The following is a 25433-nucleotide window of genomic DNA, read 5'->3' as shown; positions in this document are numbered from 1 at the left end:
TTAACAAGCCAATATTAAGTGACTTTGGGTTTTTTTCTCCTGGTAGTAAATGCAGAACACAATAAGCTCAATGTGATTTACAAGGTGTTAATAAACCCTAAGGTAAATAAATGTGTTTATGATTCTGAAGGAGTCCTGAGATGGCTAGACAGTCTTAGATTCATAACTAGTTGCAATGCAGGAAAATAACAAAAGCAAAAAAGTTTTGAAGTGCAGCACAGAAGCGGCTGATACAGTGAGATGGTTCCCTCTTCTGGCCAAAGCTGGAGGAGACTAAACTCTGATTTTACTTTCTTAATTGAAATAATCTGTAGAATTAAAAATAATTTAAAAAAAAAGTCTAATTTGACTTTACAACAAACACATCTAAACATTTTTACAATATATTTTCAGAAATTATTCCAGAGATGAAGTAATTTTCAGAAAACTCTTTAGTGAAGGTCATATATCTGGTCTGTGGAACTTCATGTTTAGGTTCCTTACTGATAAGCAAGTAGTAGTATAGGTCTCAGAAACATGTCCCACTCAGTGTTCTCATAATGAATATGCATCCTTCAAAAGAAAGAAACAGTAAAAAACAAAAGTTAAAGTGACACTGAAAGATTATTTAATAGCATAACTGAAAAAAGTCATTCCCTTGTCGACACAGACTAACCTTGTAATTTCCAACAATGCTCCAATCACACCTACTGCAAGCTCAATAATAAAAAAGAAAAGAAGAAAAAAAAAGAAGACGAAGAGAGAAGACAAGGAGAGAAGAAAAATAAGGTGGAAAAAAGGTGAAGAAAAAAGGCCCCAAACCAAAATATCTCCTTTCTACATACTGCACCTGAGAACCTAACGACACTAACAGTGCCAGTGTTCATTCAAGACCATATATTATCTTTTTACCACAAGGTAAATACAGAAATTATTTAATATATGAATTTGTACTGAGAAGTCAGTTGGAAATACCAAGCTGAACTGAAAGATCAGCTCCTAGGGAAATCAGTAAAAAATATTTAATAATAAAATTTTAGAGTTGAACATATAATTGTCTGGTTTTATACGGTCAGAGGCTATTTTGGACCTTATCCAAGGAAATAAGATCATCAAAATAAACAATGCAGAAACCAGAGACTCTGCAGGAACTATTAATACTGATTTGTTAGATAAAACACCAAAGAAAGAAACTCATCTTAAGAATCACCACAATATCTTACAACAGCATTTAAGTTGCTTGAGAGATGATTTAGAGCACAACCGTTAACAGTTATCCACAGGGACACCTACACACATCTAAAAAAAGAGTGGACAAAGAAACAACAAAGAAAGAGCCGAAAAGCTGCAACGGAACACTTCCATTTTTTCTTCATTTGATGGGAGTTAACTTGGAAATGACAGGACTTCCACAGGATCCACATTTTTTTTTTTTTTCTGATTCTAAAGCTCTAACAGATAATGAAGTATTTGGGGATGATGCCAACTCATGTTCTTCTATTGAAATGCACGCAGAAGTAATGATAGACATAAACCGCTATTTGATGCTTCAGGTTAGTTTGTTATAAGCAGACTAGGCCCAGCCATTTGCCTAGTTTGAAGACCATCTACTTGTCTCTGGGAACCATTTCTCCCACATTCATCCCTCTTTTTGAATTGCACCATGGAGAAATTCCCCCCAAATCTAAATTTTTTTTTTTTTTTTGGTCCAATCCCAATGACTGTAATACATTCCTGACAAAAGCCAACATTAAGTCTTGGAGTTGAAACAACATGCTTTCCAAACGAATACTTTCCTGGGACATTATATTGCCTCTCCTAGGAGGCTTGCAGCTGCCGCTTCAATGAAAATTGTATCAGCCCTAACTGCTACAATAAAAAACAGAGAATAATTTCACTGTGCAGCACACTTCACTCAAGCCAAAAAACTACCTGGTTAATGATGACAACTTGGGGAAAGACATGATAAAATATTTATTCTGTTATTTTGTGCTTTAGGACTTTGTTAGATTTTGGTATGAACTCACAGCACCAAAGTTCTTCATAAAAGGATCCTTTCTCCTTCCCCCAAGTTGATGTGGCCAAATAACTCTGAATTCCTTTAATATCTCTCCTTATTCCTTCACTTGCCTTGCTTCATTTATTATTCAGGCACAGAGTCTACTACTACTGGTTCATATTCTGGAGTTTTTTTGTTCAGGGAAAATCGTAGCAAGTCAATCAAAACTTAGTGTTAAAACAATAACAAAACCAGCAGTTGAAAGCAAACAGAGCATACCATTTTGGCTCTGCAGCAGCCCATAGAGAACTGGGAGGCAAGAACATGGATGGAGAAAAGTGAAGATTTTGCACAAAGTGAAATCTTGTGTGCACGCAGCAAGAAAAAAAATAAGTTGTCACTGAAATAGTTCCATAAAAGATTGTGGTAAAAAAGAGCAAGTCTTGCTTAGAATGAAGAGCTACATCTACAGTAGCAAACAGAGCACAGCCAAAGCACAGGATTGAGTACTAACCTACAATCATCTATAATATAATATCTAGCTGCTCCGTGTTGCCCACCATGGCTTCATGCCACAACAAGCAGCACTCTCCCAGATGATGCCCAGACTTGGTCTGAGGGCCAGCACAGGACAGGGTTCTCAGTACACAGTGTGGATAAGGGCAGCCTGTTCTGGGAGAAGGCGAGCAAGGGAGGGATGAGAACAAGTTTAGCTTTAAGGACACAAAGCTATTAAATTGCTTTTGTAACTCTCCCTTCTCTGATTCACTTTGCTTGGGCACCTTTTACATGCAACTCAGAAGTGTAAAATTCTATTTATTGGCTAACATACGCAAAAGACAACTAGGACAGATGAGCCACTACAATTTAATTAAGCATTAAATTGTCACCATCCTTAATAACATACCTCAATGAGTATTTTCCAGTTAGGCAAGCATCAGCCAGGTAGAGAAAGGTTGGTCCCTGTTGCTCCTTGGAATGGCTGTTCCTTGATGCTGAGTTACCATCTGCCAACTCCATTTTTCTTTCTGGTTTTCCATGTTAGTGGTTTTCCTCTTGAATCCCTGAGAACTTTGAACTAAACGCAGTCCAGCTATCCTACCCCTACCTGCAATTTTACTTTTCCTGTCTTGTGCAGCTCAAGTTTAGGCACATTCTCACAACTCAAATTTTCTCTAGACTCTGAGCCAAAGTTATACTGCCTTCCTTATCAATGCAGTTACACCTCCAGAACACGAGAATGGGCCTTTTTCCATTTTACTGGCAAATACAAACACAGCCAATGAGTCCTGAGTACTGTTACTGGAAATATGGGACCAGTACACCTTGGTATGGAGTAGAGGCAACAGGCACTGTCTCTTGTCCTTCTACGATGATTTTTTTATTTGTGTAAGAACAAACTTCCTTGCCTTGCATCTCACCCCTCTAGTTCAGGCTGTCTGTCTACACAACAAATAAAATAAAATTTGAAGTAAATAACGTTTTTTAAAAACCAAAATGTCTCCTACTACAGCAGGATGTTGCCACTATCTTGTTTTTCAAAATAAATTTTCAGGAAAATAAACAAATTCATGAAACTGACTGATCTTAAAAAAGCTGAATTTCCTGACAGAAGCGTTCCATTGCAGTTTTGCTAACCAGTTCTGTCACAGCACTCACAGGGGTGCTGTGAATGCTAATTTATTAACATTTGTATCAGCAAATTATTTAAAAGAACCTTAGTTAGAACTGTTTCTGGAATATTAAATTACTGTCACTCTCAATATGAACAGTAGGTTATACATCACTTGTTTTTTTCAGGGGGTGGTGGGGGAGCAGGAATCAAGTCAGGAGGGGAAAAAAAGAAACAACACACGCAACAAACTACACACCACCTGACTTCCATAACAATTTTGTCCTGGAAGTTCAAGGCAATCATTAATTTGATAAAAACAAAATCATTTTTCATTGAAAAAGTTATGAAATATTCAGAAACATTAAAAAGAAAACATATTTTGTAGGTGAAATGTATGTTACAGGCCAAAATGGGACTTAAATGATACTCAGTTTTATGTTTCTCTTGCACTGAATTACAGTGAATTTAATGTTAGAATTTTCCTTAAACATATGCTATTTATACATCACCAAGATTTTCTTACAATGGTAATTTTTCAAAATACGACTTTTTGGAATAAACCTATAAACAAAATGCTACTTTACTTTTTCTGTAAGCTTGACTTCATCACTTGTTATTGTTACATAAAGGAATTAAAAGTTTTTACAAAGCACAAAGATTCAAAATGTTTTAAATATTAAAACAAGCTTTTGTAAATTTCCTTTGTCTCCGATGATTTGCTTACTGAATCTTAACTTCCCCAACATGGCTCATATTTATGTTAATATTACTAGATGACATACAATCTTTCCCCACACACAGTCCAGCTGAATAAAGAGGAATTAGGGGAAAATTTCTGCCAACTTCAACAATAATAAACAGTACCTCACAGTGGGGCATTTACTTGACAAAAATAAAGGCAAAAAGGTGATAGTTAGCAACAATTAATATGGGCAAACTGAACCCTGAATTTCTAAATTTCTACATGTATGAGGAACATTATTATCAGGTGGTTTATGCCCTTCTGTACCTAGTTTCTAGGATTTTCTTGGTGCAGGAAAAATAGTCAATCAGAACGTATTAAATGCTGATATTGTCATTTCCCCAAATAAACACAGAATTTTATTACCATAACTGAAACAAGAACAACAAATCAAAAAGATAAAATCTCACACTTGAACAATCTGAAACTTTCACATGCTACTTCCAAACAATATTTCCAATTTCTTAAAATTTTATTTTTAAACAAGTAACACTTCTTCATATATGAGGATTTTTACATTTTTTGAGGCAGATCTCGAGTAGAATGCTCAAAACTTGAGTCACATGAGTAGCCAACTTCTGGAAAAGATAAAAGTTTTTTATTTAGATCCACCTCTATAACCTAAAAAAGCAAGAAGAAAAGGCTCTATTAATTAATATTTAATCTGAAATATGTTACTAATAATTCTGTTAAACAGCCATGACACTGATTGTCCTTTATATGTTCCATGCATCAGTTTCTCAGTTTTCAAGAAAAACCAATAAACTATACCTTAAAAAAATAAATTATAAACCAACAAACAAAAAACCTTAAAAACTAATTCCAGATCTACAGATAACATTAACAGGTTTGCCCCTGACTTTTAAATGACAGACATTCACTATTCTGCCAAGTTCATGGATGTTATAGTTTGGTATAATTCAATTTCTAATTCCTGATGATATCAAATGTAAACTATAATTTGATTCCACTAGTTTAATCTCTGTAGACACACACGTAAATTAAATGTTTCACATATTATCATATTGCCTTTCAGTTTTCTAAACTTAAGGTAATATAAAGGGGTTTTAATTAGTAGCAACCATAGAGTAATATAACAAAAAAACCCAAAACCAACTCAGAGCTGGGAAAGATACAGAGATCAACTACCACACAGCAGGATTTTTTTCTTTTCTCAAAGGGGATCTAATGTAACCATATAGCATCCAGTTACAAGGTTGTATCTCAAACAACAACCAGAAAAAAGCAGTTCAGATGTATACATCAAAACTTACTAAAATTATGAGATAAACCTAAGCAAGGTGAAGATCTGTTGAGATGCCATCTATAGGCTTATAGATGATTTATTACAATTCACCCAGCTTTAACGCTATGCTTTTAGAAGGTGGCTTAATAAAAGCCAACAGCAAATAACAGGCTCACCTTGAGTGTCATTCCATTTTGCTGTCAACTGGCATTCGTGCCAGATGCACCATTACATGGAAGGAAGGTGCAATGTTTAAGCTGTGACAGTGTTGCATGGTGTTCCCTCAGACGCAATACTCTGCAGTGACTGGCAGATGTATTTCTACAGACAGCTTCTCAGACAGGCCTGCATTTACAAGGGATGATGCCAAGCACTTTTCTTTTGTATTTCTGAGGGTCATTATGCTGAGAGGTAACTCTTGACATTTTGGCATATTGATGTGAAAAGCGCCGATATATCTTCCTGCAGTTTTGCGTAAGGCATATGGGAACCAGAACACACCTGTCACAAGTTGCCAACCATAATATGTAGCTTGTAAGAATACATAACCTCTGGGAATATCCAAATGATATTAATATAGTATGGCTAAACAGACAGAGGCCATAGTCAGGTCTGGCATATAAGTGCACAACTGCCATTGACTTTGGATGGTGTAACACTTCCTTACACCATAGCTGTACATGGTCCCAAATGATTATCAATTGAAAAAAAAATATACATTTGAGTTAATCACAGGCATAACATTAAAGGTGTTTTTATATATACACACACACACACATATATAACCTTCATTTCTTTCAGGGTTATGAAAACATTTTGAGTGAAGCAGAAATCATCTTTAAGCCACTGAATGGCTTTTTCGTTAATGTCTTCACTCAGAATATATACCTACTTCAGTGCCTAAATGATGGGTTCAATTACCCACAACAGCTCTTACTTTGCTATAATTTCTCTAAAAGTAAATAAAAATAAAAATGTCATATATAGACACATATCTAGAAATAGAAATAGTAAATTTTCTGCAAAAATAGTTGGTTAGAACATGATTCTTCAGCTACAAGTTGAATAATAGATAGAAAACGCTGAAAATACTAGAAGACACCCAAACATCTGAAGTTATAGTAGATAATATTTTTAATCTGAGTAGAAAAGGCAATGAAAAAAAGTTCTGCATAAAAGTGGAGAAATATTTCCAGAAATACAATCATCTATGAAATTTAAATAATTGGTTTCCTCCCAGAAATCATCATGAGACAGTAGTGACAGTACTTCCTCATGTTTTCCCACAGGTACTTGGTTACACTTGCATAGTTATTCAAGTTATGAGCATCTGTAACACAGAGACAACTCAACTAAATAACTATCATAACATACATGATAAAAAAGGCTTATGTTCCACTCAGACCATCTCTCTGTTCACAGTAACAACTTGCCTGCAATGTACTAACCATGTTGAAAGAACTTACTACTTAGTCATTCTAATAGCTACAATTCTGACCCAACAGCAAACGAAACACAAAAAGATGCTAGAAGCATAAGTAGTCCCTTATCTACACTAACAGCTTAAAAATTACCAAATTTAAAACCTCTATAAATTCTTTGACAATCTAGACTATCAATATGCTAATGGAAGACAATCTGCAGCTGCATAATTCTCACACCTACCTCTGCAACACTCCTCTGTTCGCACTCCTCTCCTCTAGTCAAATCCTAGCACATTCCTAACAGCCAACTCGCATAACTTCTCGCACAAGCAACACTTGCTGTAGTTTGTTTCCAGTCGTTTTGTTTATCATTTGCACTGAAACAGCAGTCGGGCAGTGGATTTTAATTCCTGTACAAACTCACAGTCAAAACCAAGTTCGTACTCCTGAAAAGCTTGCAAACCCCAGTCTCACAATATTTAACATACTTACACATATGTGTTATCAGACCTGATCTAGCATTCCAAATAGTGCTTCAATGAACCCAAATTCCCACTACACTGAGCAGAAGCAGCAACATGGCTTGTAACACCCAAAGTCTATCATATCCAATCAGTACAGTGAAGTGATACACAATTTATGACTTAAGAAGCACAGTTACTAAGTGATGTGCATCTTGCAATGCTGTGTGCTGCAACCATTTTTATATCAAACCTGTGTAATCACTAGACAGCCCTGGGGAACGCTATTGACTAAAGAAACAACTGATAACTTTATTAAGTTATTCAAAATGAGAGGTCTCACTAGATACGCTAAGACCATGCTGGTATTTTTATTATCACTAGAATCTCTGTCAATGAAGTCCCTGTTCCGGAGAACACAGAAAAAACAATTAAAAAAAAAAAAAACACACAAAAAATTGTATATTTATAACATTATACAAATATAAAAAGCCAGATCGTGCTGCAAAGCAGCTTAATTCTGTGATCTTCATACAATTGTTGACTTCAGATCACTCAAACAAACATGGTTTTAAAAAAAAAAAAAAAGTCATATTAAGTAGTTTGCATTTTAAACCCGTGCCCGATCTTAAGATACTTAACATCAGGAATTATGGAACAGAATATGCACTCCTAAAAATTGATATCAAATTCACAATAGATAATATTTCATTAAAGACAAAAAAGTGCAATCAACAAACAGGTTTAGACTTCCTTGGGATATTGTGCTATAGACAGAAAAGAGTGGCACTGGTTTTCTTTAGTCTTAAAAGGCTGGCTTTCTGTAGGTTTTGAATCTTTTTCAATTTTTGTACAAAGAAAAATAACAGAAAATTCATCCTCTTCCTCCATTTTTGTCTGTTTTGTTTGTGTGTGATGATCTATGGTACTGCCTAGATGATTATACTTCACCATCTGGTTAACCTTATCAGCAAGACACTAGAAAACAAATCCTGTGCAGTACAATTTTATCTATACTTCAGTCATTCTGATCACAAGCAGTTACCCAAAACTATGAAAAATTGTTATGGAGACTTGAAATGTGCTGCATAAACCACTTGTGACTGAACTCAACTAAAGGCTCCTGCACTTTTCAAGGAAAAAATAATTATCCCCCAAAACTCCACTCATGATCATGGTTTTCATGAGTGAGAAAATGCTACGTTAAATACTAGACAAATAGGTAATACTGGTTGGTACCAAGGTATTGGGAGAGCAGAGCACCCAGAAGCAGATTAAAGTTTTTTTGTAATCAAAAAAGCCCAAATATTCCAGTCTTCGTAACCTACTTGGGATCTAGGAAAAATAAGTAGCAATGAAATTTTGCATTTGAATCTTCAGGCCAAAATAGACATGTTTACCCTACAGAAAACCAGGTCCTTTGAAAGTCTCACATAGTTATCCATATACATATTGAGAGGGAAAAACCTTGCATTTACAGAATAGAAAATAAGCAAAACTAAATATCTAATACACTATATGACAGTCATGCTGATAACCGTAACTCAGCTCTTAATAAGGAAGCTACTTTATTAGAGGGATGAATTTCTGTGTTAATTCTACACAAATTGATCCTTCTCAGTTTTTGAGACACTACAGTCTCCTTAACAGGCCACTAAAACTTTAAAACAAATTTGAGCCATGCTAGAAAGTGAAGTGCAGGTCATCAGCCACACTGACCGGTTTTTCCAATTCCTTAGGGAAGAAGATTTGCCATAGCAGCTTTCTTTCTTGTCGGCATTCTCAAAGAAAAGACAAAGATTTGTTTTTCCGACACAGCAGCCAGGAAATCCTCTTATCTAACTATTGCTCCATTGCCTCCTTTATGAAGTAAGGGCAAAAATTCAAACTGGAGTTAGTAAAAGAATACCTCTTTAAGAGTGATCCAAAAAACTTGCTCAACTTTTCTCTTGAAACTTTCTCTGGCAGAAACACCAGTCTTACTGTCTATTGTAAAGCTGCTTCTAGCTCTTATCATCAGGAAGAAATGAAGAAAGTAAGAGACAGCATAAAGAGGTAAATTTTGACTACCTCACAAGGACCAATATTCAGCAGGTAATATTCCAAGTAGATTGACCAACTAACTTTTTGATGTAGCAGTTCTTTAAAACATAATTAAAATTTATCACTGTTTTAGTCCTGTTTAGTCCCGTATACCATACAAGGTCATAAACAACAGATATGCTCCGTAAATGAATGCAAACTGTTCTGCTCGTACATGACATCTCAGTAGTTATGCAGAGCTGCTTCGGGTTTCTGCCACGGCCTTTAACCACCGCTAAAGTGATAAACAAGACAAAGGAGTAAATCACAAGGAGGTAGTGAGAAATTACCACGGGTAGGCAGCACAGAGTCAACAAAAACTGCCTTGTGCTCCATGCCAGGCCACAGTACAGAGCATGGTTACAGTGTGTGGAAACCTTGGATCTCAGTGCTATAGAAAATACACGGTATACTGCATCCCATTGGCTAAAGAAAGACTGCTATAAATTATAGCAGTTCCCAGAAATTCTCTAATTTTGGCAGAAGCTTTCATAATCCGTCTCTTAACAGAGCCTTCCATACATCACCTCTCAGGAGAGTTGCATCAGATTATCTGCCCCATTGGGTTACATACATTATAGGGATACACATCTTTTACAGCAGGACTTCAATATAGTGGGCAGCGACACTGTTATTTTTGGAAAGAACAAAGCCAGTATCTTCCGATAAACACCTTACTTGAAAAAAAATTGAAACACTGTCTACGAAACAAAACAGTCAGGCATCCCTGTATTTATTGTTACCCAAATGACAGCACAACATAGGCTTACCCTTCATATAGAGGTTTTGGAGAACAACTATAAACCTGTTACAGTTTATACTTCACCAATCTCAAAAATGACCTCAGAGGACCACCACATCCTGCTAAAACTGAACCTGGTGTTCTGCATTCTGACGGAATTCCATCTCTCTTAACCACCGTTACAATCTCTCTCTTCCTCATACCTACAGAACACCAAAGAGCTTTGAAATGCATTACTATGCAAATATCTTGGGTGCCTTTACTACACATTTATATTGCAGAGTAATCAATAAATTATTATTTCAATATTTATTGGAATCTCAGAATAAGAAAGAAGACAGATTACACAAATCCATCTTAGTTGATTAATGGGTACTCCAGTAAAAGGCATACACTGATGGAGTGGGTCAGTATGCAGACTATATTACTGAATATTTCAGCTTGGTTGTAAATATAGTATCTGTTTCTCTTAGGGACTGTCACACTGAGTGCAGTATAAAAGGCAATAAATTTCAACAGATTAATTAACTCTTTGGTTACTGGGGCTGTGTGTCACCTATCCTGGCACCTAATAAAAAATCCTTTAATGCCAAGACATAAAGAAGGGCCTCTTTGGAAATGAGTTATTAACAGCATTTCGTGAATAGATGGAGAAATTGTAGCCCAGCCATTTAAGTGTCATAAAGTGCAGCAAAGGCTGCTGGAGGCCTCTGAGGGACGCCAGGCAATACCATAACAATCAAATCTGAGATGGAAGAGGGATTGAGCTGTCCACTCAGAATTTTTATATTGTCAAAGAGCAGCGAGGAAATAATGTGATCAAGAAGTGAATTAACCTTGTGTGTGAAAGAAAGGGGATGATCTGATGGAAAAGGCAGTAAAGTAAAAATCACTCCATAATGCCTACATTGCAGGCTGGTCATGAGGGGCCCCTAATGTCTGCAGGCTGTCAGGGAACAGATCCAGCCCTCTAAGTACCGTAAACCCATTACCTGCATTAGTCTGTAATTGGAATACATTTATTCATACTTTTTAAGTTCTTAGGGTCCTGGTGCTGGCTAACCACACAGCATTAATTTCTATAAATGTTCTCTGTTTCCATCCTTGCGATAGAACATGGACAGTCTTCTGGGGCAATTAATAGTCAAAAAGGGATGGAAGACTTATATACCGCGTTACTTCTGTGCCTATGTCTGCATCGCACCATACTGTTTAATCTGGTTTCCTTGGTGTCAATTCCCTATGAAGCTATGCTGGCATTTCTAGCAAATAACAAGCTGCAAAAATTTGCACTGCTGGAACTGACACAACCGTATGGGAGGACTACACCGAGGAGGAAATAACCCATACCAAGTCTAACAAGGTTGCTTTGACCTAAATGTCTTTATTAACATGCTAGTCAAGCAAGAGGCAGTGAAAGTCATACAGTATAATACTGTCACATAGGAACATGCAGTATTTATTTTTTTCTCCTTGCACAAGTCAAAACTTCCTTGGACCACTCTCTATGGAAGTGATGGGCACAGACTAGGAGTAGATGATGTCTGCTGGGCACAAATCTCTTACGTATACATAATTCACCAATCAGATGTGACATCAGCAAGTCCTAGTATAAAAAAAAATCATGCATGGACATGCACACTTAAAAGTGACCCATAAAGACATAAGTTACACGCACAGTGGGCTCACACTTGATGTTTTGTATGTTTAGAACTCTTTTCTATTATTAATTAATGCTACCTTCCTCATTAAAAAATTGTTCACTATTACCTCAAAGCAGAACATAACAGTGCAATGAGAACTAAAGACAGTCTAGGCAATTGGTTGCAGCTTCACTATAAAAACTGAGCACAATAAAAGCAGCCTTTAGAGAAGCTCTAAGAAATCCTTATGCTGACTATTAGAAACAACTAGAATTACAAAACCTACATGCAAGTTTAACACAGATTTTTAAATGTACTATGGCTGTCCGAGATTTCTTACTTCAGTGAGGAAAATTTAGTTATCGTCCACTCCAGCATACTTTAATCCATATAGCAATCAAAATCTGTTGAGAAATGCAAGGACACAAGGTCCCTTTGTTGTTGCCAACAGAATTTGCCAAAAAGAGTATGTTTTTCCTTGCCAGCCATCACGCTGATAGGAAGGGCACAGGACTTCTGGTAGAAGTCATCTCTCTTAATAGTCATATTCAGCCACCACCCTGGGGATACCACTGGCTCTTGGCTTGCAAATATTCCCAATCCATTCCCGAGCACTTCTGACACTCAGAATCTGAACACAGTTTTAGTTTAACTGAAAAGGTTTATTAAGAACTACTGTTGTATCCAATTTTCAGAGGGTCTAGAGTAAGTACTATTGCAGCTCTCACATTCCACCCTTTCCTCTAACAGACACTAAGAAAAAAAAAATTGCAACTGACATTTCAGTAAATACACTTCTGAGATAAGCTTTTGTGAAACCACGTTTAAATTTACGCAGAGGATTTACCAGCAGTAGGAAAGGATATAAAATTAAACAATTTCATAAAGAGAAAGTATTTACTACTCCTGGTGAATGTATTCTCTTCCTCAAATTCTATTCAGCAGGTCAACAATAGCAGCAGTTGCGAGCTTGGAAGGCTTGCGACATACTTACATAACAAGGAGATTACATTAGGAATATAACCATTGAGTTACTCTTCTCTGCTCCTTCAAGATTGTCCACACTTTCTTGTATGTTCATGACAAACATACAGCAATATACCCTGTGTCTGTCAGTGTTATATCCACTTTTAGTTGCCACCAGAAAAATATACAAAAGCTGCCTCTAGGAGCATCTCTCCAGGGCACAGAAATCTTTCTGTCCTTTTTGTTCAACCAGCCAAATGTCCAAAGCACCTAAGCGAACAAGCAATACTGGGGAATACATTCAAAGCTGAAATCGGGTTAAGTCACTTTCTGATACTGAAGAACAACAAATAATATACCCAAATCTATTACCCAAGCAAACATGGAATCAAATTGCATAGCACGGAGCAGATTGAAAAGCACTTTCACCTAAAAAAAAAATAAATAAAATAAAACCAGTATTTGCAACAGAACAGCTGAATGAAAAAGTCTTTCTCCAGGTCTGCAGAGCAGCTCTGAGTGCCAAGCAAGGCTCAAGTACGGCAAAATTAAATCTAGCAGAAGTCCAGGCAGAGACTGCCAAGCATTGTGTGCAGCAGGGATACAGAAACCATTCGTCCTCCTCCCAGACTTCCAGTTCAGTATCAAGTGAAAACACCTCATCATTTTTAGTAACCTCATGCCGATAATCCAGTTGCTTGAAATGAAAAATAGTTTTGCCAAAGAATATTAAATTCAGGCAACATTTGCTGAGCCTAATGGCATTTGAGCACATGGCCAAAGAAAGAGCAAGACCAAAGATCAGTTTTTCAGATTCTTTCAGTTTGGTGGGAAACAAACACCTTGCTCCTCAGCAAGCATTACAAAAATTGACATCCATATGAAAAGCTTGTTTAGTAGTTTGGTTCCTTAAAACGAGTGACTTAATCCACAGGCTTCATCTTCCATTTTTGAAACAGGTACTTCAATCCACAAACTACTAGGAGGGAAATTTACTTAACCCATAGTACTGTTCACATTTACATTTGTGATCAGAGAAGCTTTCCTAATCCTGATTAACTCTTTAATTTCATCCAGCTAAAATCTGGTTGGATGAAACTTTTTCCATTACTATCCTACGTGCCTAAAGAGTTCTAAAAAATATATATTTAATTTCACAGAACAGAAGCATAAATATAGGAGTAAAAAAAGTGGAAAATGCACTGAGACAGCAAAATTCTGAAAACAAAGACAAATCTGCCTGTCCTCAACAACAACACCACAACAACAAAAAAAAACCACACAAAAAAACAAAACAAAAAAAGGAATCAGTCTACGTTTTAGATTGTGAAACAAAGTCAAACTCTCCTCAAAGCTGAAGCATTCTGGGACAATGATCACTGGGCTGGGAAAGGAATTAATGAGCCCTAACAGTATAAGTACTACTGCCCACTGCGTTATAAATGCTTCACTCACTTCTTCAGTTTTCTCACCTATGAACAGGAGCTAGAATAAAAACAGCATGGTGTTGAAAGACTATTTGTGAGAGCTTACGTCATCTGCAGAAATTATCAAACACCATATTAGTTCAAAGTAGTACAGATAAATGACTGGACTAAAAAAACCCACATTCCTATGCAGATGACTTTTCACTTCAGGAAACAAGCAAACAGAATGGTTTTCAGTCTTTCGTAATGGAAAATATTATAAATGGATGGTGTAAGTCACAAAACATCACTGTTCATTGCTTAAGGTCACACCTACCACCACACTTTATCCCTTTAAACTGAAATTCAGTTCAGTTTTGTAGTCATGGAATTTAAATATCTACACGGACACTCCACCATGTAAAACACTAAACATCAAGAAACTGAAGAACCCCAAGGAAAGTTACGAAAACAAAATTTATTTCAATCTAAAAGAAAAAAATCAAAAATATCTGTTGGTATTGGAAGAGTTATTGAGATATGCCCAGATACCTCAGCCAAAAGCAATGACTCTGGTTAGTGAGGCCTGGAACAATTGTGCTGCTGAGTGAGTTCCCAACAGGGAGGTTCCAAACTGAGTTCTAGCTACTTCCCATAAGGAATGGCCTTTAAGATAGCTGAAGCATAATATCTTTACAAGCAAAGGACCATGAAATTATTATTTTCATATGAGCAGGTGCTCTTCCAATACAACCAGATTGTATTGGAATTGTACAATAATTTGTAAAAAATCAGAATTGTCAGCTGCAACTGATGCTCACATAGAGTAATACTAACCATACTTACCAGTCCAGGCATTTGCCACAGCCAATACCATAAGAAGAACAGTTATTAATTTTAGTAAATCTACAAAATTTATTTCTTTTTTGTAAATATGAAAAAAAAAAAGAATTGGTTAATCTTCAAAATTAAATGCATTGGATACACAGGAACTAAAGGACACTAGTTTCTATCTAAACAGAAATTGTTCAACACTACCTTTAATCCTTTACAGTGAACCCTGCTGGTTCTTGCTCACAGAGGGATTTTCTGTCACCAGCTTCTGTACCCTAAATAATTTTCAGCTTTCTTACACACCATTAATAATGTCACTGCTCCAGGTATCACTAAACAATATAATTAATGGAGCCCAACTACACTGCAACCTAGCCATGTTACAATGTGATTTGGGTCTATAAAGAAAATGCTGAAGGCCTTGGCAGAATTGGTCAGGTTACCCCAAATAATAATACCATGCAGGTTCAGACAAAGAAACAAACTAGACACCAAAACCACCACAAAAATATACTACCTTCAACATAACCAAGCAATTGGAATACAACTGTAATAAACTGAGAATAACAACCATGGTATAATGCTACTTAACTTATTTGTAAGTATCAGTTTAAACTGCTTAGCAAAGGAAAACAGCTTGCAAGATGGACCATGGGGGAAAAAAAAAAACCAAAAGACTTTAGATTATTGGCCTAAGTTCAGCAGCAGAGTTAGCAATTTATGGACTTGATTATACCTTCAAAATGAACAATAACCCAGTAACTACTGCAGTAGAAAGGTACTAAATTTTTATGATGTGGGGTAATCAGGTTGGCTACCAAAGACGTAGTAGACATGCTGCAAAGAAGAAACAATTCACATTAAAATAGCCAAGTAACAAATTCTATTCTTGAAAAGGATATTTTTCTTTATGTGATGTCTTCAGCAGACTGTAGGCCATTTCTTTAAATGAATGCATATGCCACACTTAATTTTCAGGCACACTTGGTTACAGAAACAGGCACTGCACTGTACATCATGTTTAGAAATAAATAGAGCTGTCATACCTGGATCCACATTGACATTTACATCAGACTCTTAATCTGTATAGATTTGACACATAGGAAAAAGTCAGCCACACCACATATAAATGACGCTTACATATTCATAATCAAAATATTCCTGGTTGTTTACTCAGTAAAGCAAAACTAGTTTCTTTATGTATCTCTACTATGGCAGTAAATAGTCTAACATTTCAGCATACTTGGAGACAGTACGCTATTTTATTGCAATTACTATTCCCAGCAAAAAAATTAAGGGGCAAAAATTGTGGTGATTTTTCAAAAAATAATGTATTCATTTTTGTAGAAGGTTGAAAAGAATTGTATTCTTTGCTTCATGGTGTAATGGGTACTCACAGACTGTGGAATTAGCAATTTCATGCAAAATCAGTAAACTTTTACCTTCTATTTTGTGCATGAGTTGTTAATAAAAATGAAATAAAAGATGAAGTACCTATGACGACTCAATAAGCACTCAAAGAAATGTAATGCTTTTTAAATTACTTAATGCCTACAGGAGTAACTCAGTTGCTGTCAAAATGATGCAAATGAAATTATAAAAGAGAACATTCAGAATTTAATATAAATAATACCCAAATGTTTTCATGGCTCTGCTATGGGTTTTGCACTTTCTTGCTATCTTCTAGAACTTAAAACAGTTTTTATCCTGTCCTCTCCTAAATGTTTATGCAATGAGTTGAGCCCAAAGTTTGGCACTGTCCCTGTCTAGTTAGGTGCCGGAGATGCATCCATAAGAATTTTTAATTAAGGCAATGAAGTCAAATACAAAACAATATTTAGGACACTGAAGATAACTTTCTAGTTATCAATTTATCTTTGCCAGCTGCATTAATTATGCCACAAAATATTCTTCTGTTCAAGCATTTTAGATAGACTCTGGATACGTTGAATCTTACTGTATTTCAAGAAGACAATATACAATGCTTTAGAAGGAGAAAAGAAAGTTTACCGATATACTTAATCCTAATAAAAAGAAATCAACATAACGCCAATAGTGCTGATAAAGCTCAACCTTCAAAGAATCAACTGTGCTCTTTGCCTGAAGGTATACATACAAATTCTGTCCTTCCGGTTATTTACCAAAATGTGTGGAAAGGTTGATTCCTGTTTGGTTGGTACTTAAAATCACAGATTCACAAGCTAAGAGCTGTAATGTTTGTCAGCACACTAAAGGATCTAGCCATACTTCTTAACCGGGTGTTTCTTGAAGCAATAAAATTCCAAGTGTAATCCACAGTCCAGGGACTCAGATATCTGTGAGTCAAGGTCAAGTTTTAAGCAGCACACTGTGTAATGTTTATTCAGGTTTACTAAGTTGTGAAAGACTATGTAAACTAAAGCCATGCAGGAAAGGAAAAGGAGAAACAGAAACTGAAGTGAAACCACTTCCATACCTTTCCTAGAAAGCTCATCAGCCGTCTGCACTGGATGCGGTGAGATTAATGCTTCACTTCATGGCATGTTAGCCCTAGCTATCCACCACACGTTAGCAGTTGATAATTGCTGTGTACTCGAAAGTTATGTATCATATGCTTGCACTCTCTTTATGCCCAGTAGAACATACCCAAATAAAAAGTGACCCCGCTGAAATGGGCCATACATCATGGGAATTAGTATTTATTTCTCTTTTTCCCTAAGTTATTGCAAATTACAACCTTCCTTGGTCAGAGAGGTTTATTTAAGTTTACACAAACTCGAACACAACTTAAATCCTGTCTTGCATGAAGAATCTAGATGCTATAGTAGTAAGAATAAAGAAGATTGAAGCATAATTAGGAGCCTTTCTTACTAATGGGAAAAAGATACTTACTATGCAAATGTGCAGAAATTAAAAAAAAATACTGCTATAAAAGGACAATACTACAGAAATAAAATGCTTAGAGGTCTTTTCTGCATACCTTCTTCATACATTGAAATATCTACATAACAAACATTTTCTGCTTGTATCTGTGATACTGTTAAGCTTGCAAAATGTGGTGGGGGGCTCTTGGGGTTTGCAGTGGGTGGGGGTTGTTGTTTTTTTAAAAATCAAAACCTGTCTCTCCACTCACAACTTTAAGGTAGCAGTCTCCAATAGTATTGCTGATTATTTATTTCCATGCACAGGGTTTCACCTAGTTGGAAAACACAGGCAGCCGTTTGCTGTAAGACGGGGAAAAAGATGGTTCTTCAGGAGTCTACACCAGCCAGTAGCTGCACAGTGATCATGTGGATGTCTGAAAGCATGCAGCACCCTGCTGCCTTACCCAAGTATCACCAACTGGTTTGACCAGACCATTAGCACAAGAAATCAGAGGTTCTCTTCACTGTTGTGGAAAGTGGAACAGGCAGTAAATGTGCACTGACAACGTAGCACTGAAAAGCATCAACTAACTCTGCCTGCTGTCTCTGTACATCATAGTAACATTGAAATCACACAAAACCAAAAGCCAATGCAGCATTTAGAAGATTAGGCATACCTTTCTTGAGGGAAACTACTTTTCTTGGGGGAGAAAGGGGGGCACATGGACACAAATGTCTGCTCTGCAGCTGCCCTACTCCTCTTCTGTACAGCTCCAAAACTTGAACAAATCGCGTTTCTAAAGGTGTTTTAGTTGTTTTCATTGTCTTCATGCCATTTTAGCGTAACAGAGTAGGTAAGGTCTTGAAAACTAGGATCTCAAAGTAAGACAAATACTTGTAAGCAAAGCCACGCTCTTGCAGGTCCAGCACCACTGGTGCAGACATCTGGATGTTAGACAATAACCATCAGCCCACACAGATTTCTCCTGTGGCCTTTTAACATACGGCAAACGATGGTGAGATTGTAGAGAAAGAAGGATATGCTCAACACATCACTTACCTCATTAGTTCTACACTGTGGGAAACCAGAGATAAGACCCATGTCCTCTAACAGAAAACAGTACTGATGACACCAAATGCTACAAACCAAACCAGAATGCAACTTTGTAGCACAAAAGATGTCAGGTGGTGAAGCTGGCAGTTAAATAAGTCTCTGACTTTGACAGCTTTGATCACCTGCCTGTTGCAGAAATGGAACCACAGGTCTCACCAACAGGACCAGAGGAAGCTGAACATGGCACATGTCAGTTCAAAAGTCTCCACCCAACAACATGTAGGGAACATTCATTGACAATGACTGTCCGGCTACTCTAGTACTACTCCAGTACAAAACATATTTTCATGCATTGAAGATATAACTTTATGTTGATTTGAGGCAAGGAGAAACAGGCAGGCTCAATCGTAAGCATTTTCAGCAGATACTTTTTGCTATAGTGTGTCATATGGATCCATTCTCAGATAACAGGGTAGAGATTAGGATGGCTTAATGGAACTTTTCATTAAAATGCTCTGGCACACTGATGACAAGTTCTCAATCCTTGTAAAACATGAGGAAGAGTTAACACAAGAGGGAGATGTGCATTCCCTTCTTTCCCTTCTTACCTCTGCCGCTGAAGTCCATATAAACCTGGACATATCATTGTCTCTTGTCGCATACCAGTTCTGATGCCCATAAAGCAGTGACAAAACTGCTTCACAGGAGTGCTGTTTTATCAATTCATGTTTGAAAGATACTCATAAGACACTATAAAATATCATAAAAACACCCATGAGTACAAAACAAGCGATGTGAGAATTCATTTCAAAACCTTCCCATGCGTAACATGTTAGTTTCTTCAGATTACATTATGTTACAGAGTTTTTCCACAGTCTTTCTTGCCTTCAGAAAATTTGAGAATACATATAAAATCCTTTATTTATTGTACCAAATCTTTAGTAATAAATACAGTATATTGCTTTTAACTGCAATTGTGGCTAATTCCTAGCTGACTTTATTTTCCTGGCACATCAGCGAATTATACAGAGTTTTTTGACTCGAAATTATTAACTAATATCATTAACCAATTCAGCCGAAGAAACCACAGAAGTGTAAAAATTACTTCAACCGCCTTTTTAACAGGAATTAAGATGTAATGATGAACAAACTTCAGAAACTCAGGAATTTTTATTCAAATATATTTCAACACAATATAACGTATTTTGATGCTTAACTAAAAGTATCATTCTCCAGCCAAGTCTGTCCAAACCTACTCTCCAAAGCCACCAATCAGAAGCATAAAATGGACTTCGTATTTGCCTTTCCTTCTTTTGAGAGATATCAATCCTTCCTTTCCAGTACCCAGTTGACACCGAAAATGCCGTTTGTTTTGTCTTCCAGGAACATACCTTGCTTATCAAACACCTACCTTCCAAGTTCACGTACCTCAAAATTCTGTATAATGTCTCCACTTACCCATTTCATGACTGCTACAGTCCTCTTCAGTCTCAGATATATCCACACTGAGAATGTGTTAAAGCTCCCTTCGGCAGCTCCTTAACATCAGAGAGGCCAAGAACTTAAATGCCTTCAAAGCAAGATAGACAAAGTGATGGAGGAGATGTCTACTAGTGGCCATTAAACAATCTAGGCACAAGCTCCACACAAGTTACTAGCACAAGCCAGGGGGCTACGCTAGGAGAACTGCTTAATGTGTCCTCAGCTCCACAGACTCCATCAGAAAGAGTGACTAAACAGACCTTTGATCTGATCCAGCATTTGTTCTTAGGTTGGTTCTCAAGCCCAGATATCCCTCAACATTTCAAAGCAGACATCATGTATCTCCAGGACGTATAAAAAAACCACATGCTTACTCAGCAAACCATCCCAATCTTGCACTTCAAGAAAGAACATCTATCACCTCTTCACTTCTCAGAAGCAGGGCCTGAATTCAGACTTTTCACAGCCATGACACACCCTATTATTTACAGTCTAGAAGGCCCTAAACTATTACAAAAATCATGTGATAGGACAGTGAGAAATTTTTATATGGAAAACATTCTATCAATCAACCTGCCTCACTAGTACTTACTCTGCCATTGTCTCCAGTGTAACAAAAGACCTGCAGGCACAAGTGAGACAGCTTTACTCACATGCTCTGGAGTGTCATCAATGTAATGCTGTCAATTTCAGGTCATACACCTGCTCAGAACTGATTACAAATAAAAAGAAGTTATTCTAAAGAAGCCTGCTTGTGACTTAAACTGACTGGTAAAGTTACTTTAACCTCCTCAGCTCACAAAGTACAAAAGAATTTGAATACATCCTCACTTAAGCACAATTTTTTCTGATTATCAACCAGTTACGACTGCAAAATTCTCTATGATTTTATTCCAAACAAGTGGTAGAACATATATCTGCACATCCAGTCTCTCTGAAAAAATTACCTACTGTTTGCATTTCCAAGTACTAGCTTGTATATGCACCAGTGACAACACAGAAATAATGAAGTTGTATCCAGACAGTTAGCAACACTTGATAGATTATCTGTCTGGTCATATGTTCCATGCTTTAAGTGCAATTTAAAAATTTAAAAATCACTATTACAGTACTTTGTAATGTCAGAGGCAGAACCTTGATTTAACTTTATAATTCCAGATACAATAGCTTTCCCCTGAATATGAAGTGATGTATCACACATTTCAAACTGGGTATTCCATAATCACAGAGCTTTTTGTTACTGTTAAAACTGCAATTTAGTTTCTGAGGCAGCAAAATGCATTCGTACCAGGAATACGTTAGAAAAGGTTTTAAAAATTAGGCTAAGAAAAATCATTGCAGCTGGAATTTCAGTACAGAAAGTTACAGGAAAGGATTCAGAAAACATTTACTAGAGAAGCCTAAACAACATATACATTTTAAGGTAAAATACATGCTTTTTTAAATGTATTGATATTGCAATACTTACCTAGCCATCCCCAGTTTGGATGAGCACTTACTCCTAATTTAAAAAATATTCCCAGCAAAAAGCCGATCAAGTCTTTCTTCTACATGTGCCTTATTTATTTGGTTCTCATTCCGGAGCATCTCAGAATAACAGCAATAAAAACCTGTATAAAGCCAGCATGAAAATCTTACGGTGAAACATACAGTATTAAATTATCAGTAACACCATTGTACTTGTCAACAGGAGAAGGGAACTATTGCTCTTCCACCCTCTTCCCCATGCTACAGAGGTAAATGGCCTCGCTTTTGTCAGTCAAGTTTCTAGGTTCACCTAACTCCCCTAAACTCAGCAGATAAGTTACAACAGCCAAAATGTGCTTTCATCTAACCAAAATACTGACTTTTGCGTAACACTTAGTCATCTTGAATGCAAACCCTAAAGCACAATTCATAGAAAAATAGGAGGCTTTGCATGTAATTCCCCATCGTTTTTGGTAAAGACAATAAACCAGTAAACTACATTGGGTTTAGCTGTATCAAGACTCATAAACTGCATCCTCATTTGTACACATCATGTTTAAGTCAGCATAGCAGATTGTAAAATTATTTATACAAAGCTAAAAACCACAAAGCTCTGAGAGGTGGATTCAAGCTTTTGAAAGTGGTATTAATTCGCCTTTCATGCTGAAATATAACAAAAAAGTCATCTTTTTCCTTCATTAACTTCATTTTATTTATCAGCCAGATGAAAATGTTTGTGGATACTTCTGTCACTAATGGTATACCTATGTACATGTTTCATGGTGAAACATAACTGTATTGGGTAAGTTTTACACACATGAGAATTTGAAGGAGTAAAAAATATTTCCTAATAAGAACATGTTATCACAAAGATATCACTTCCCATAATCCACTAGCATAAAGCAAGATGTGCCCTGTTAAAAACATTCCATATTTGTGTTCCCTTCCACAAACAAGAAAAACAGAACAAAGGTGTTACGCATAATTCCCAACCTACTATATAGGGCGTGGATACAGGTACACCATTCTACAGTTGAAAAAGTAGAAAGGCTCATATTCAAAGAACTGGAAAACGATCTAGGCTAGACAACAAAACCTAATAAGAAGTTGGCATTTCTAAGCTAGACCGTAGTGAACAAAAGTTCTTGTCAATAAAACTACAGTCAACAGCATTATTGTGTATCTTCAGTTATGTATTCCAGAACAAAGACATAGGATTAAGTTTGTGCACAGAGTAAGCTTACCTGTTAGTACCTTGAGTTGGTCAAGAAGAAGTACAGACAGGCAGCATGAGAGCTTTGAGATCTTTAATACTTTCCACTGCCTCTGCTTGTGATGTACAATATCCATTTCCTGGATAAACAGAGAAGTTCTGTCCCCAGAGTCTGAATTCACTACCTTTCATAAGCCCTAACTTCATTTTCAAAAACGATAAAAGAAAATGCAATTTGCTTTCCAGCTTTACCAGTAATCCATACGTGTTCATATTGCAGACTGCAAGAACAGCGGAGAGATCAATAATAAACATCCTGCTCATTGTTCATTCTTCTTTATTTAAACAGAACATTCCACAGCATACACCCCCCTCTACACTTCCCCCAGTTTGAATGATGTCATATGGATAACAGAAATAGAAAAATGCATTGCATGTGGAAAAATGCATGTTCTTTACCAGTAGGCAAGAGACCTTCCAAGATGAAATTACACTGTCTAATTTCTACATTTCTGAATAAAAACACGTGACAATAAGAAAGCAACAAGACTGCAAAGTCTCAGATGTTAGGGAATATCAGTATCACATTTGGCAGTGTCTCTCCTCAGTGCTCTTCCTAGTCTAGAGCCCCACACTCCCAGGTTCCTCATTCCAGTTAAGGTTGCTTGTCAATCCCATTTAGTGGTGCAGTTTGATTCTTCCTATCTGCCTGCTTCCACCGAGTTATTCAGACACACTCCACTCCACATCTTGCTTCCTATAGATTGTAACATGCCTCCAAACTTCACAAAGTTGGGAGCTTTGCACTCTTGATACCTATTTCCCACCTAGCACTAGCTGGAAAAAAATATTGTGGACAAGTTATCTCTCCACTCACACCCGTAATAGTAAAGTTCATTACAGATGACATATCTAGAGAATTTACTTACAGGAACCTAGACAATCCCAGCTGACTACAGGCAAGATTCAATTTGTTTACCTGAGTTATTGGGGTAGTTGCTTCTCTCATGGAGACAGTGAAAAGCACCGTCCCAATATTGCTGCAAAAAAAGCACAATTCTTTGCTAAATGTGCAAATACTCAGCCCAGACAGAAGAAACCCAAACCAAGAAGCGCCAGAACCTCTCAAGAGGATGGCTTCCATATTTTCAACAATCACTAACCCCTTTTTCAGGAACAGCTATTTTGCTGAAGGGTTTGCAGGAATTCAGATTTCTTTTTTTCTTTAAATTTTAAAGTCAACCTCAAGCACATGCCTTCTTTTTGGTGTTTGTCACTTAATAAATATCATTTAAAATATTTTAAATGCTTCTGCATTTGTTGCTACTATCCATAATACATAGTGATTTACTATGCTAGCATTGGAAAAGGTAAACTTTTAAAACACTGCAAACATAAAAACCTCAAGTTCCCCAAACACTACAGGGCAATACATATATGTTTATGTATAATGTTAAGTACTTCTGCACATTGTTACCAGAAACGCAGTACTTTCATTTTATAGCCTGATATGATTAGTAACTAGATCTTACGTATTTTCAAGTTACATCTAATTCATATATTATCCCCAAAACGCCTTTAGCTACCTCTCTTGTATGTTTTTTACCTGATTCTTTTGGCCATTACGTTCTTTATGCGTTTTGCTGTTATTGCTCTCGTTTACGTTTCCACTTGCCATTATTAAATATTTTCCTCCTGCAGACTCACATGGAAAGATGGCAAGAAGGCCTCCCTGTGGATTAAAACGCGTTTTTGCGACTTTTATGAAGGCAGCAACTTCTGGTGGGCGATTTGCTACTCACATTGGAACAGCAGAGCATTAACCAAACCTTGGAACAAAACTTCTTGTCAAGGATTCCAAACTATTTCGATTTCACCGCGGTGCGAAACACAACTCCCGTTCTCCCGGGGCTTTTCCAAGCATTCAGGCGGCCCCGGAGCGGCGCCTCAGCGGACGGCGGCCGCCCCCCGCACCTGGCCCTGAGGCGCCGCGCCCACCCCCGCGGGGGGGGGGGAGGCTGGCAGGTGCGGCCCCCCGAGCGGAGGGACCTTGGCTCCCCACGCCAGGACACCCGTTCCCCGGCTGCGTTCCGGCGGGGCTGAGCGGAGTCACCCGGCCCGAGGGACCCGCTCGGGAGAGCCCCCAGCGGCCGCAGGTGGGGAGCGGGCAGCCCGGCCACCCCACGCCCCCCGGCCCGCCGCGGTGGGCGGTTCCTGGGGAACCCGCAGCGGGGG

General features: G+C 37.3%; 1 long non-coding RNA gene across 11 annotated transcripts; it reads right to left on the bottom strand.

Moving 5' to 3' along the window:
• Positions 1–4788: 4788 nt before the first annotated feature.
• On the bottom strand, positions 4789–25398 carry LOC119144039. Of its 11 annotated transcripts, none has more exons than XR_005102951.1 (7): positions 25028–25398; positions 24805–24930; positions 24128–24238; positions 23230–23338; positions 21987–22128; positions 19645–21230; positions 4789–18858 (listed from the first exon to the last, which is right to left on the bottom strand). It is a non-coding gene; the product is annotated as an uncharacterized LOC119144039 (long non-coding RNA). The 11 variants fall into 11 exon arrangements; XR_005102944.1 differs by having other exon boundaries at positions 4789–19786; positions 20495–21230; positions 25028–25396; XR_005102942.1 differs by having other exon boundaries at positions 4789–20606; positions 21111–21230; positions 25028–25387.
• Positions 25399–25433: the final 35 nt, after the last annotated feature.

The sequence above is a fragment of the Falco rusticolus genome, chromosome 3 (assembly GCF_015220075.1).
Source record: "Falco rusticolus isolate bFalRus1 chromosome 3, bFalRus1.pri, whole genome shotgun sequence".
NCBI classification, from domain to species: Eukaryota; Metazoa; Chordata; class Aves; order Falconiformes; family Falconidae; genus Falco; species Falco rusticolus.
Note: the sequence above shows the minus strand (reverse complement) of the source record. Positions and strands in the feature narration are given on the sequence as shown.